This window comes from Triturus cristatus, chromosome 1_2 (genome assembly GCF_964204655.1).
Source record: "Triturus cristatus chromosome 1_2, aTriCri1.1, whole genome shotgun sequence".
Lineage (NCBI taxonomy): Eukaryota > Metazoa > Chordata > Amphibia > Caudata > Salamandridae > Triturus > Triturus cristatus.
Window position 1 is genome coordinate 574,202,090 of NC_140580.1, and position 14,191 is coordinate 574,216,280.

At 44.8% G+C, this 14,191-nt stretch overlaps 1 protein-coding gene across 3 annotated transcripts in view; it reads right to left on the minus strand.

The window, feature by feature from the left end:
- Positions 1 to 14,191, minus strand: part of SEMA4G (semaphorin 4G) — a 714,949-nt gene that overhangs the window by 184,673 nt on the left and 516,085 nt on the right. The window lies entirely within an intron of this gene.

Genomic DNA, 14,191 nt, shown 5'->3' on the forward strand with positions numbered 1-14,191 from the left:
CACCTTCCAGTGATACACCCTCTGCAATAGAAAGAATCCTCAAAGATCTTTCTAGAAATACATAAACCTCTCGTATTTCTCTGTGCCCATTCTGCCTGGGAATCTCTCTTTGCGAAAACGATTTTTGTCAATATATTGGCGCTTCCATATTAACTAGGATCATATTTACGGATTGTACTGTCTGATGCGATAACTGGGCATCCACACTTTCTTGAGATGTGTGTATTTATCCTCACTGCCTGGAAACGTTTAACCTTCCAGCTCACTGCACTTTGTGGATCGACAATCTTCTTCCTGTAATTGTGCCATCTAGACGCCTCGACCAGGACGGCTTGAGCCCGCCGTTGAGCACAAAATATTGAACTTGTTCTAATTTACTTGAGGGAAATATGCACCTCCCTTAGGAGTGTCCATTCACCACCTGAAAAATGGGTTTCACCTGTCAGCTGCTGTGCTCCACTCCCCCTCCTATGATCCCACCCTCACCATCTGCCGAGGAGGGAGTTTCCAACTCATTGTTTGAGGCAGCCGACATCTGATTTCCTGCCAGGGAAGAAGGCAGGGCTTAAAGTGGGATGAAAAAACTAGGGGATCTCTCAAAGGGGCGTGGCTGGTGTTATTACGGGCGTGGCTTAATAACACCTAAGCTAAAAATCTGTTCTTAGCACAGTGTGCCACCAGCTGGTATTTTGCTGCTCCTATCATTGCATCCAGATATAATAATACAACAAGTAACATTACACCTACAACAACTCAGGCAGTGAAAGGTGGTACTGCTGCAGAGTTAAGATTTTTGTTTTCACCCTAAGGGTGAGGACAAAAATGGAGAGCCCTACAGGGAACTGTCTCCGCACCTGCTTTTTAGAACTCCCGATGCTGAGCACCGGCAGGACCCGGCCCACTTAAAGCCAAAAAAGAATGCTTTATAGAGAGGCTCTCTGTGCTAACCTCATTCACATCAAAGCATTCCCTGCCCTTCAGGGTGGCTTAGTGCCCGTTTTCTGCACCCATGGCCCACTTGGTATTATAGAGGGGGTCATAGACAATTTGCAGCCACTTCTGTAAATTGTCTTCTATTGTTGCATACTTCCACCACAGTGGGCCACTTGGGAGGAGAGTAGAAGGGTACCAGGGAACCCACAAGCCTCCACCCCCTCTCTACTCCTTGCAGGCAAATGCAGTAACGCATTATACCCAACAGTAGCAGGGACCCCTGACCATTCTTCATGGTGCTGCTGGTCCCTCAGCATTGAGAGGCAGACAGGTGGTTTGAGACTGCTTGTCTGCCTTTCAGTGCTGTGCCATCGCTAATGCAGGCATGAGTATGTGCTTCCACCGGGGACAGAACATCTTTTATGTTATGTGGGACACAGTTCCGGCCTGCACCCTTTTACATTTCAAGGGCCAAAGGCTCTGGGTTGGTCCTCTGTTGTCAATCAGTCTAACAGCGCTTCCCTAAAGCTGGCGTGCGCCCGAGTGAGAAGATCACATGGGGTCCACAGTAAAATCGAACTAAGATGGGATATACTCACTGAAAACTCATATCAAAGTGGTGCACTCATTCCAGCCCCACAATAAACACAGTTATTCAGTGAAGTCCTTTCAAATTAGCATACATGGTAAGGACCATCAACAAAGAGTTTTACTACATGAAGTCCATCACCAAAGTGTTACGCATCCTAACGTTGCCCTAAGAGTGCTACAGTCATTATAATCTCACATACATCTCTATAAGCTCTCAACTTCTTCGTCAAAGCATTACACTCATTAAAGGCCCTCATCCCAGCACCACATTCACTGAAATTCCTCATCATAATGATACTCAAGGACGTTTCTCAACAAATTCCTAGACTCACTAAAGTTCTCTGTTAAAGCACTACACCCACTGGAATTGTGGAAGGATATCCCAGTGACTGTGCGTGCTGTTTATGCCATAGGGTTTTCTCATCCCAGTTTAGGTCAAATAATTTGGCTCTGAAGACAGACTTCTACCTGTCACCATGAAAGGATGTCAGCAGGGGATATCAACTTCTTTTTTATAAGGCCATTTTCTTCCCACTGTGCACCACTGAACCCATGCAGTCATACCAGAATGCAATCCCAAGCTCGAGTAAAAACTCTATATGACTAAGGGCAATAACTACAGCTTACAAGCTATTAAGATCAAGTTTGAGGGTAAAATGACTACACTTTGTTGGTCTTTCCATAGTTTATTTTGATTTCTAAAAAAAACATTCTGGTAAAGTGTGTGTATAGGAAAGTCTCACCTCATAGTATTGAATCATCATTTGCTGGATTGTTGATTTGCTCAAATTTCAATTAGCGGGATGGAGGCAGAGGGACACCGCCACAATGCTTTATGCATATGGGTGGGGGTTTATTGTGGCTTAACAATAAAACCTGCCTTCTCAATAAAAGAAGGAAGCACAGGCCAAGTGGTGGCGAGAGCTGCGTCAGATCCTGCATACCAAAAGTCTGTTCACTAGAGTTGACTTTCTAGATTCCACCAGGCATATCTTGAGATTGGTGGTTCATGCATGTAAGCATGTTGGTATTGGACTTTGGCGAAAACCTAGCCAGGAAGCAAGGGTATTCTACATGACAAAGAGGTTAGGGAACCATTCGAGCTAATGTACAAAATTGGCCTCGCTCGATTTTCCATTGCAACAGCAGACATCTTCTTAAGATTATCCCTCGGTACTGAAATGTGAAGCCATCTCTAAGGAGGGAGGTAGGAGGAGGGCTTACTCTGCTTAAACCATTCTGTGTCAAGTAACCAGCAGAAGATGCAGGTTGGTGGTAGGTGCAGAAATTGCTGATTCTTTCGCTCAAGGGACTTGACACAGACATTCAGGCATCTGTGCTCTACTAGGCCATGGGCCCCTTACTTTGTTAAAGTTTGTAAGAACCTTAACGCCCTTACGTGCCAAGATGCTCCTTGTGAAACAGGTCTCCCACATGGCCCACATGTAGCAGAGCCCTGCAGTGGTTTCCTATCTACGCCATTGGCAGTTCCTTTACCTTAGGTCACCTATAGCTCACCGACTCTACCATTGAACTTTAACAGCAGACTCCACTGCCTTCAAATCAATCTTAATGATTGTGTGTTCTGCCTTTGAAAATCCACTGTTTATACAAGATATGTTTCAGAACACTATGAGATCTGCCCTGGGTCACAGAGACAAGGTCACAGGCTGTGCTACGAGCTCTCCTGGGTTTTATACTTCCACGATACAGCCTCCTTTCCTGCTGCTCGAGGATGCTGCGTGGCCTACGATTTAAACACTCATCAGAAGCAAACAGAATTCCTCCCCCTCCCTCACCACCCGGTACAGTTTTGCTGATGTCACAGTGTTTATCGGTGAATCACCGAATTAGCACCGTGACCGTAAGCAATATTTGCTGAAGCACATGGAAATTCGCTCTCTCAAAAGATATTCCAGTCGGGTGCTTCATGTTTGACAACTCCTGTTCTTCCCGCCCTTGGCACTGCACTTTCCCTGCACACTCTACGGGCGCAGAATTCGGTTTTGCCATCTTTCATGGCGGGCACGTCTCATCTCTGCGCATGGCTGCATAAACATGCGAGCCTCAGCAGTTTAGAAACCAAACTCGCAGAATTAACGACAAGCTGGGACAGCTACGACCGGCTCCTTTTACAGCTACTCTAGAAAAACACGTTTTTCTTCTGTGTATGTCAACTGACGTGCGTGTGAAATACTTGTGTGCACCTGCAGCAGAGCGGGAAACCAGCTGAGACCATGAGACGGCAGTTGTGACAAAAACGAGTGCGTCAGCTCAGCTTTGGCGCAGTATTGGGGCAGTACTTACAACTGCATTGTTAACTATTTAGTATACAATCTCCGTACAGCGCAGAAGGATTACGTATGTTTAAAGGAAAATTCGGACTGTGTAAGGTTCCTCCGTGTGAAAACAGAGACACAACCTACTTTGTGAGACGTCTTTTCATACACAATCTGCGTATTTGTGGAGATGCGCATGACACATTCAAACCATCTCACAAAGTCTTTCTGCTGTTACGAGAGTAAACGGGATGAATGCAATTTCTTCCCAGATATCGGCACAACCAAAAGAGTTCGGCTTCAATCCTCCGAAAAACAAGGTGACGCAATGTTCCCCAAGCTGTACATTCATGCGAAGCATGACCTGCTGTCGCCACGCCATTCATCCAGTGGAGAATCCTCCTGTGGAAACAACACCTCTGGACTACCCTTTATCACCGGTATCTACTTGAAGCACTACTTTTTGTTCCTCCTGGGTTTGCTTTTCCAGGTTCCCTGTATAGAATGGAGATTTGGTGGTAAGTTACCACTGGTAACTACTCTGAAGGTATCCAGGGATGCTCCCTCTGACGTCTTCCGTCTATTCCTAGCCAGGGAGCTACCAAAAACACAACCCGAGAAAAGGCTGACCTGGCACTGGCAGCCATTCGAGTAGTGAGCTCCCAAACTTACATGTCCTCTAGCTTCCCATTGGTTAATCTGCTTCCTAAACTTTTCCATCGAATCATTTAATTTCAAAAGCGTTTTTGCACGACATACAGGTTTCTAAGGCAATAGTTTTAAGTATGTGTTTGAGACCTTAATAATGTCACTCGTTCACAAGCATTCTGCTGTCTTTTTTTCCATCTGTGGGCTTTTATTAAAAATATGTGGCAGATTTATTTTTTACTTTCAAGATTTCTTTAGTCAATAAAACCCTGGCAGAAATCCCCATCGTATTAGTTAGTTCCTTGTTTGCTCCTGTTTGTGGCAGTGTATCAAGGAGGTGTGTTTTGTTTTCTATGAGCCACTGATAATATTGTTGACGCATGTGGTCTTTCCAGGTCTGCCTGGTCTGCGATTTCCCGATCTTGAGTCTGTGGTTGCTGAACTTGACTTGGTCGTATGTTGCTTATGGTTGGGGTTCTTCAGTGTAAACAGAAGTTCTGCTTCAGTGTGGCTATTGTCTAGTAGGTTGTCATGTTTAGTCTCGGCTAGCGAAGGCTGCGCATGCGCAGTCTCGCTCGCGAGATTTAATGACTTTGAGAAGTGGGGCTTCAACCCGCCCCTCTTCTCTCCTCTTCTCCATTGGCTGGCCTCTTAAATGCTGGTCAGCCATTGGAGAAGAGCTTTGTCTCTCCAAACAAGCCCCGTCTCTTTCGGATTCGTGGGCGTGTTTTTTCGATTCTTTCTCTTTTTTTTAACACGTCCATAAGACAGCGAGTCTACGGCATGTCTTGCTCACGCTGCCTACACGCGCCAGTCGGCTCTCTGATTGGTTGGCATCTACCAAATAAGCACTGTGATTGATGGACCTTGTCAACCAATCAGAGAGCCTACTGGCGCGTGCAGGCAGCATGAGCAAGATACGCTGTAGACTCGCGTGGTGCGATGCAGGCATTTTCCCCCCATCGGCTGGCCTCCTCGAGTAGATTAGTCCCTCGCACATTCCCGCATGACAATGGGGGTCCCTGGCAAAACGCGCCCTCACCGGCGGGAAGCCACGCAGAGAGGCGTTTGTTTTTCAAAACCCTATTTGTTTTCTCCAACATACACCAGCCTTTCAGCGGCCCGGGGCTTTCTCCCAAAGTAGTGGAAGTGTCCGCGTTAATCTGTAAGTGAAGGTGGGAAGAACACCACGAACAATCGACTGCAAAGTGCAAACAAACCTAGGGGTTTGCCTCTCTTCGTGCTGGACACGCCGTCTCAACTCGGCGTCTGTACTTGTCATCTTGCGTCGTGCTCGCTTTGCCCCAGGACTGCGGGAGCATTGAGGGAGGTTGCCGGTGAGTCATTCATGCCCCCCTCCTACCCACATGCCTCCGCCACCCACCCCACCCGAGTGGTCGCGGGTGACACTGGTGCTTGCTCTGGGCTGCCCTGGGGGGTGCGGGCTCTGGATTGCCAGCCAGCTAGCAAGCTGCGGCCTGGCACTCTGGTTTGGGGGTGCATGGGCCTTTAGCTATCTAGAGTCCCTTGTCCCCGGCACTCTCCGGTTCCCCCTCAGGGGTCTTGCCGTGTGTGGCGCAGTGGCTGTCCGAGCGTGAGTCCACCTTGGGCTCTGGACTCGCTGGGCGCATGGGCTCGGGGCCTGGGCGGGTATCACAGCGCAGAGAATCCTGCGCGCAAAGTGTCTGGGCACCGTCGCTGTGGGCAATTTGCACCCCGTGATGTCCAAATTTTCAAAATAAATAGATACATGCGTGATCTCTAAGACTTGCTCTCTTTCGTTCTACCATATGTGTATACGGGAATTTACCCCTTGGGAGGCCTCACGCGGGCCACGCATCAGGCAGGATGCACCCGATTTAATTAGCACAGTTTGGGCTCAGAGGGTGCAGCTCACACTGATCGTGTGAGAGTGGAGGTCAGGGCTGCACTTCTGTGGGGTGCGGTTAATCCACACAGCTCCTGCACACATTGTCTGCCTCCAATCTCGCACATGAGTGCAAATTTCTCTGCTCACCAGTTGAATACTTCCTTTGGCCTGCTGAAAAGGCCTCCCTGGGGGGCTCCGGCAACTGCAGGGCGCAGTTTTGCCGCTTCCGCCCGGTGGTCGGGCATGTAGGGGGTGGCATATAAGATTGTGGGGCCGCTGGGGGTCATCATTATCATGCATGAGTGTGCGCCCCCCCCCCCCCCCGACTCTGAGAGAGGCCGCCGTCGCCCCATTGATTAGGTATGCTGGGGCGGCACTTTTCATCGATTCGTTGCGGCCACTGGGGGGGTTGTGAGAGGGCGCAAGTTAAAATGCTGGGCAGCCGTGCGCACCCATGTTTGCACAGGTGACTTAGGGGAGAACCGGCCCTACTGAGGTTGGCGGTTCGAGCGCGGCGCCCCTCTAAAGTGCCCAGGGGCAGTGTAATAGGCAGTTGTGTAGTGTAATAGTAGCGTAATTTTGTCCTGGGACATGATAAATGCTACATTATCGGGGCTCCCTGTGAGGTGCTGCTTCCCAAAAGCTGTTCCCTGCTTTGTGGAGAACGACGATTTTGCTAGAGAAAAAAAAACTGCTAATATTTGTGCAAACAGGAACTGTGCACCCGGTGTAGCAAAAGGTGACACATATTTGAATCCCGAGAATGTGAATGCGCCGTTGTGTGTTATAACAGGGAAAAATCCGCGCCTACGAAGGACGTCTTGTTGGTACTCGTAAGTAATCCTGCCCGTCTACTCCAGCCGTTTATGACACCTGCTAAAATTCAGAAAAATTACCCGTCTTCTCCTGACCGACAAGTTGCTCGTTCGTTCGTTCTGGTACTTCGTAGGGACTATCTGTCCTTTAGTCTGGCATGTTACCAGGCTATAAAGAGTTGGCATGAGGGGCACTTTATAATAAATTAAAAAGGAAGGGAAAATAGCTAAAAGCCAAGTCCCTTGCTGTCAGCGCCCCTCACATGACCACCTTCCAGCTGGTGTGACGGCCCCCAGGTGGCACACCGGACCATGGCGGACCAGGACTCCATGCCGCTGCGGCAGTGGCTGAGTTACTCCACCGGCCACTTCGTGAACGACCTGTGCGCTTCCATGTGGTTCATCTACTTTCTGCTCTACTACCACTCGGTGCTGGGCTTCAACACCACCTATGCGGGGGTCCTGCTGCTCCTGGGCCAGGTGGCCGATGGCATCTGCACCCCTCTGGTGGGCTACGAGGCGGATAGCTCCACCGGGTGGCGCTGGTACAGCCGCCGAAAATCCCTGCACCAGGTCGGTAAGTTGGTCGTTTTGTCATTTGTATATTGGTGTCCATGTTTCAGTGACAATTCTTATTGTTACAGAGATGTTGGATTGCGAGTACCTCTGATATATCACGTTTTATCATTTTCTCATTTCTGGTGTGAGTATCTGAGAGGTCTTATGATGTCCCAGGTTAGGCGTGAGCAGTTCAGGGATCTCAATTTGTCTCACTTTGGGTGTGAATGGTTCAAGAGTCTCACGTTTCATGTGTGAGATATGTGTATTTAAGACACTTGTGATCGTCCTGTGCTTGGTCTGAGATCACCAGAGATCTCAAGGTGACGTGTGTTCAGAAATTCCAGATTGTTGGTGACAGATGTGAGTACCTCACATCAGGCACTGGACAGCTGGGACTATAGTCCCAGCTGTCCAGTGCCTGATGTGAGTACTTCACAGTTCGTTGATTGATTCTTGGCCACAGTGAGGTTTACAAGATTACTGTGTCCAGAGTGAGGAGTTTGGAAATTTCGGATTGTCCATTGCAGGCGACCTTAAGTTGTATTGTGCCAGATGTGAGGAGGCAGAGATCTTTGTCTCATGCTGGCATAAGAAGTACTTCATAGATCTCGAGTGGTCTCGCCATGCGTGAATAACTGGTCTGGCCATGCTTCTTCTTCCATTTTATACTCTCTAGTTTGGATTTTTCCATTATTGTATTGTAATTGCATTGGGAATGGGAATACTTGAAACATGATTCTTAGATCCAAAATTCTCAGTCTTTCTTGATAAGTGAAAATATCTGTGGCCACATATATTTCGCACAAATACATAAAGATCACCACCTGGAACAAAAAAAGATAAAATTATAATTACTAACAACTAATTTTTCTTTTTCCTTCATGACAGTCATCAGATCATTATTTCTCCTGTAGGTGAATTGCCAGCTCCTCACTCGAGTTTTGGCCTTTAGGTACCAGACTTTCAAAATCAATAATATACCTAGACTCCAATTGTCTAAGTGACAGTTCTCTGTTTCCACCTCTGACTCCTAGATCTACTGAATCAATGATTCAGTAAAATTATAATTTTATCTTTTTTTGTTCCAGGTGGTGATCTTTATGTATTTGTGCGAAATATATGTGGCCACAGATATTTTCACTTATCAAGAAAGACTGAGAATTTTGGATCTAAGAATCATGTTTCAAGTATTCCCATTTGGGCAGTAATTATGAATGATTTGTGACTACTGCTCTTTAGCGCACTTGGGCTTTTTGTCTTATGTCTTACATTTATAATTGAACTTATGATATTATTCACTTGTGATGTTGCATTTTCAGCCCACTAGGGTTCTATGTGTCATTGTAACTATTTGCATTTATTATTACGAAATACGACAAACAGTATCATTGCTTTAACCCACTTGGGTTATTGTAAGAATTAGTCACAACTAATGAGTCTGCATATTATTTAATATACAGCAATGTCACTATTTTATAGGCAGCTGGTATATTTTGCAGGATGGGCTGTCAGAGATACATTCATGAGTGGTATTCACCTACATTGATTCTTACTTGTACACATTACAAGATGGCCGCCATAGTATTGGGTCCTTACTGGGTGTTAAAGCGTCCTTTGTTTATTTCTGTAAATAAGGTATTTAATCATGTTGACATGTAATGCTGATTAACGTGATCAAGGCGTAAAGCCGAAACGCGTAGTTCTTTGCGTGCCATTAAATACGATGTTATTGACAGCACACGAAGGCGTCTGAGTGGTTCCTGTCTATTACAGAAACTTTTGTGGTTGATATATATATAGATATATATATATATATTTATTTATGTATGTATTTATTACACACCAATCCTTCCCCGCAGGAAGAGACAAAGGGTCGCACTCCTCGTAGGTCTTTTGCAGTTTTTCTTTATTTTTCAAATACTCGTCGTCAGGGTAAAGGCAACTGACATAAGACCTTGCAAAAGACCTACGGGAGTGCGACCCTTTGTATCTCCCTGCGGGGAAGGATTGGTGTGTAATACGGAGTGGTTTGGTTCAACCGCGGGATCCCGCACCTTTAATGGGCGCCGCTTCAATCCAACAATTTGAACCAAGTGTGGAGGATATATATATATATATATATATATATATCCTCCACACTTGGTATATATATCAAAAAACACACACAGGTAGTAGTGTTCCCTCACAGGGAAATATCCGCACATTCACTAAGCATAGTATAATCCGTAAATATTTAAGCGTGAAAAAATCGAATTATTAAGCTTTCCTATAGCAACCGGATGCTAGATCAGCCCCAAACACCTACTACCTAAAGGTGTTGTCAGCACAAGCAAATGTGCAACCAACTAAACAAAAAAACTGAGGCTCTTTCAGCACACTGTTGTTACTGTGGAGAGAGACAGTTCGGCAGTCATACGGAAGCTTGGGAGGTTTCAACTTATCAGGGTTGTACCACAAAGGGTGCCTAATAAGTGTCACCCTTCCCGTGATGATTGGTACGAATCTGCTTACTGCATTTTTCGCGTAGCTGTTGAGACGAGGACTGCTGGGGATGGTACAGGTAATTGTGAGATCACAGCGCGTATTTCGGGAGGTGTTATAAGGACGGTCCTTCTATTGGTTTTATAGTACTGTGCCAGTTGGATACTTGATGGTTGCTGGTAAAGCGTCTTTAGGCATATATAAGAGGCACAACAGTGACCAAGTGTATTGGCTGAATTATTGCCCTGTGTACAGCTCTGAAACACGGCGGAATTTTCTAGGACGGTGTGGAATGCAAGGATTTCTCGCAAAGTGATAATTGTGAGCTGAGCTGTTTACTGGATATCCTGACTGGGGTTCTTGTTTATATTCTAGAGCACAAGAACGGACTGTGCCTTTTCAAACCTGTTTTTCTGTGAATTCTACATTTATGCCTTAAAAAAGTCTAAGCAAAGACGAAACACGTGTCGGCTAATCGTGTGCTGGGAATTTTAAATTTGACACAACACGAATAAAAGATACTAAACAGCATGAATAATGACCCTTCTGGATCTCTGCTTTATGAATAATACTGTTTTTTGATGAACATTGTGGTATCTTTTCGTTCTCAGGGGAGTGGTATATACCTAAGGGTCTAACAGAGTAGACCGGTACTATATTTGATTAATATTTGATCCAATGGTGTGCTGAATGAGCCTCAGTTTTTTTGTGTGTGTGTATATATATATATATTCACTTAAAAAACCATAGGTTTCACACATGTTATAGTTAGGTGGATATTTCACTCGTAAAAAAACCAATGAAATTCCACCGTTATAGTTAGTTCAGATAACTATAACTCGCGCGCCCGCAATCATCTGCTCATGACGTCACATATTACATCACTCATGACATGGTCAGTGGCATCACTCTTGACATCACTGATGACATCATCCTTGTGATAGAGTGGCGGTCGCGCAAGTTATAGTTATCTGAACTAACTATAACGGTGGAATTTCATTGGTTTTTTACGAGTGAAATATCCACCTAACTATAACATGTGTGAAACCTATGGTTTTTTAAGTGAATTTGCAAGGTTTTTTAAATGCTAATTCCTAACTATAACGTGTGTGAAACATATGGTTTTTTCAGTGAATTTGTACGGTTTTTGAAATGCTAAGTTATGTATGCATTATTTCTTTTTTTATATATTTATTTTTCAATAAACTACGTATTAAAAATATATATTTTTTTATGTTTTTTCACCATGCGCGCACCCCGCGATTTAAAAAAAGAAAAAATTCAAATTTTTTTTATGCCTTCGGGGTCCTTCAGGGACCCCCTGACAAAGGCTAGGGGGTCAGGAAATCTCTACCCTGCCCCCTTTTCACGTTCGCCACCTTCCTTTTCCACTCTCGCACTGAAAACAAACAAAATGGCGTCCGACACTTCCTGATTTCGACCGATTCGAACGTTGACTGACATGTAACAACCAATCAGAATTACGCTCGCGCACGTTAGGGTGCGCGGCTATAGATATGTATGTGCTTTTAACTGCAATTTTCTCAGGAACTACTGAACAGATTGACTCCATATATGCAAAAGGCACATCCCTGACCTGAGGACTACCTCTCTGCCAAATTTCAAGTAATTCTGTTCAGCCGTTCGGGCTGTACCTTCGACTAAAGGTCCTATGGGAAATGCATGGGGAAAACGCGTTTTGGGACCCCCTTTTTTCTCGGCCCCCGCTTGATGAATCCCCCCGATACTTTCAGGGTAGGAGCTGAGCGGAGGGCCCCATTAGTTTTGAACATTTCGCGAAGATTCGTCAACCGGCGCCAAAGTTATTCAAAATAGAATTTTGAGATTTCCTATGGAAACACGGTCCTAACTATAACTATCTACTGGCGACCGCCATTAGATTATATATATATATATTCACTTAAAAAACCATAGGTTTCACACATGTTATAGTTAGCTGTACATTTCACTCGTAAAAAACCAATGAAATTCCACGTTATAGTTAGATCAGGTAACTATAACTTGCGCGCCCACAATAAACTGCTGATGACGTCACATATTACATCACTCATGACATGGTCAGTGACATCCCTCATCACATCAATGATGACATCTGAAATGACACATTGTGGATTGCGGTCGCGCAAGTTATAGTTACCTGATCTAACTATAACGTGGAATTTCATTGGTTTTTTACGAGTGAAATGTACAGCTAACTATAACATGTGTGAAACCTATGGTTTTTTAAGTGAATTTGCAAGGTTTTTTAAATGCTAATTCCTAACTATAACGTGTGTGAAACCTATGGTTTTTTCAGTGAATTTGTACGGTTTTTTAAATGCTAAGTTATGTATTTATTTTTTATTTATTTTTCTGGTTTTTCACCGTGCGCACACCCTGCGCGCACGGTGCGCTTCGCGCTCCGTGCGCTCGCTGTGGGCACTCGGTGCGCTTCGCGCACCAAGCTCCCATGTTGCGCAGTTCATACCGTGCGCGCCTCGCCTTTTTTTACACAGTAACAATTTTTTTTTTCCCTTTGCGGGTCCTTCAATTTATGTAATAAATGTGATTGTTATTTCGTTTTTTTTAATTTTGTTTTTTTTGCCGTGCGCGTACGGTAAGCTTACCGTACGCGCACTCCGCGATTTTTTTTAAAAATTATTAAATGTATTTTTCGTACTTTTTGGTCCTTTGTGGACCCCCTGACAAACGCTAGGGGGTCTGCAACTCTCTCCGTTGCCCCCTTTTCGCGTTATCCACCTTTGTTTTTTAGTGCGAGAGACAGAAAATGGCGGCCGACACTGTCTGATTTCGACCGATTCGAATGTTTACAGTCATGTAACCACCAATCAGAATTGAGCTCGCGCACGGCACCGTACGCGTACGGTAAGCTTACCGTAAGCGCACGGAGCGCGCTTACAGATATATATATTGATTTAAATGCTATTTTCTCAGGACCTACTGAACAGACTTACACCAGACCTGCAAAAGGCACATCTCTGACCCGAGGACTACCTCTCTGCCAAATTTCAAGTAATTCTGTTCAGCCGTTCGGGCTGTAGCTCGGACTAAAGGTCCTATGGGAAAATGCATGGGGAGAACGCGTTTTGGGACCCCCCTTTTTTCTCAGCCCCCGCTTGACGAATCCCCCCGAGACTTTCAGGGTAGGAGCGGAGCGGAGCGCCCCACCTATTTTGAAAATTTCGCGAGGATCCGTCAACCGGCGCCAAAGTTATTCCAAATAGAATGTTGCGGATTTCCTATGGAAACACGGTCCTAACTATAACTATCTACTGGCGACTGCCAGTAGAATATATATATATATATATATATATATATATATATATATATATATATATATACACATATATATATACACACATACACACACAAAAATTCACCTCGTTTCAACAAAAGATGACATCGGCACTCCTGTGGATCTTTCACTGTCGTTTAATTAACTGTGAGCGTCTCGTACATCCACGCGTTTCACGATGGTGAGCATCAAACATTATTACATTTAAATACGTGTTTACATTTAGACATAGAAAGTGGACAGCTTTCGTGAGTTTGCACACACAATGTTAGATAAACATGGGCGCCATCTTGAAACATGTTTAAAACTGATCTTCCAAAGCTTTCATCTTTAAAAAAACGTTATATCTGTTTTATTAAAAGTCTCTACTTGAAGGCTCTAAGAACCTTTATGTACCTCTATTGAGTTTACTGTTTTCTAATACATGTGTTAGGGGCAAGTGCCCAACATCTCTTGGCAGCCTCTTGTTTCAAAATTTCTTTTTCCCTACAAAACGATTTATTTAACATATATATACAACAGATGCCACACTAACCTTTCACGATATGCACTTAAAGAGGTACTTTCATGAACCTTCAGGACTTCTTTACACAGCAACATCTGTATATTTTCTTTCAGGTTTGCAAAGTGTTTGTCCCCGCACAGTCCCATGTAAGACGACTAGCTCATTAGCCCCTCTTTGGTGCACATTTTCTCC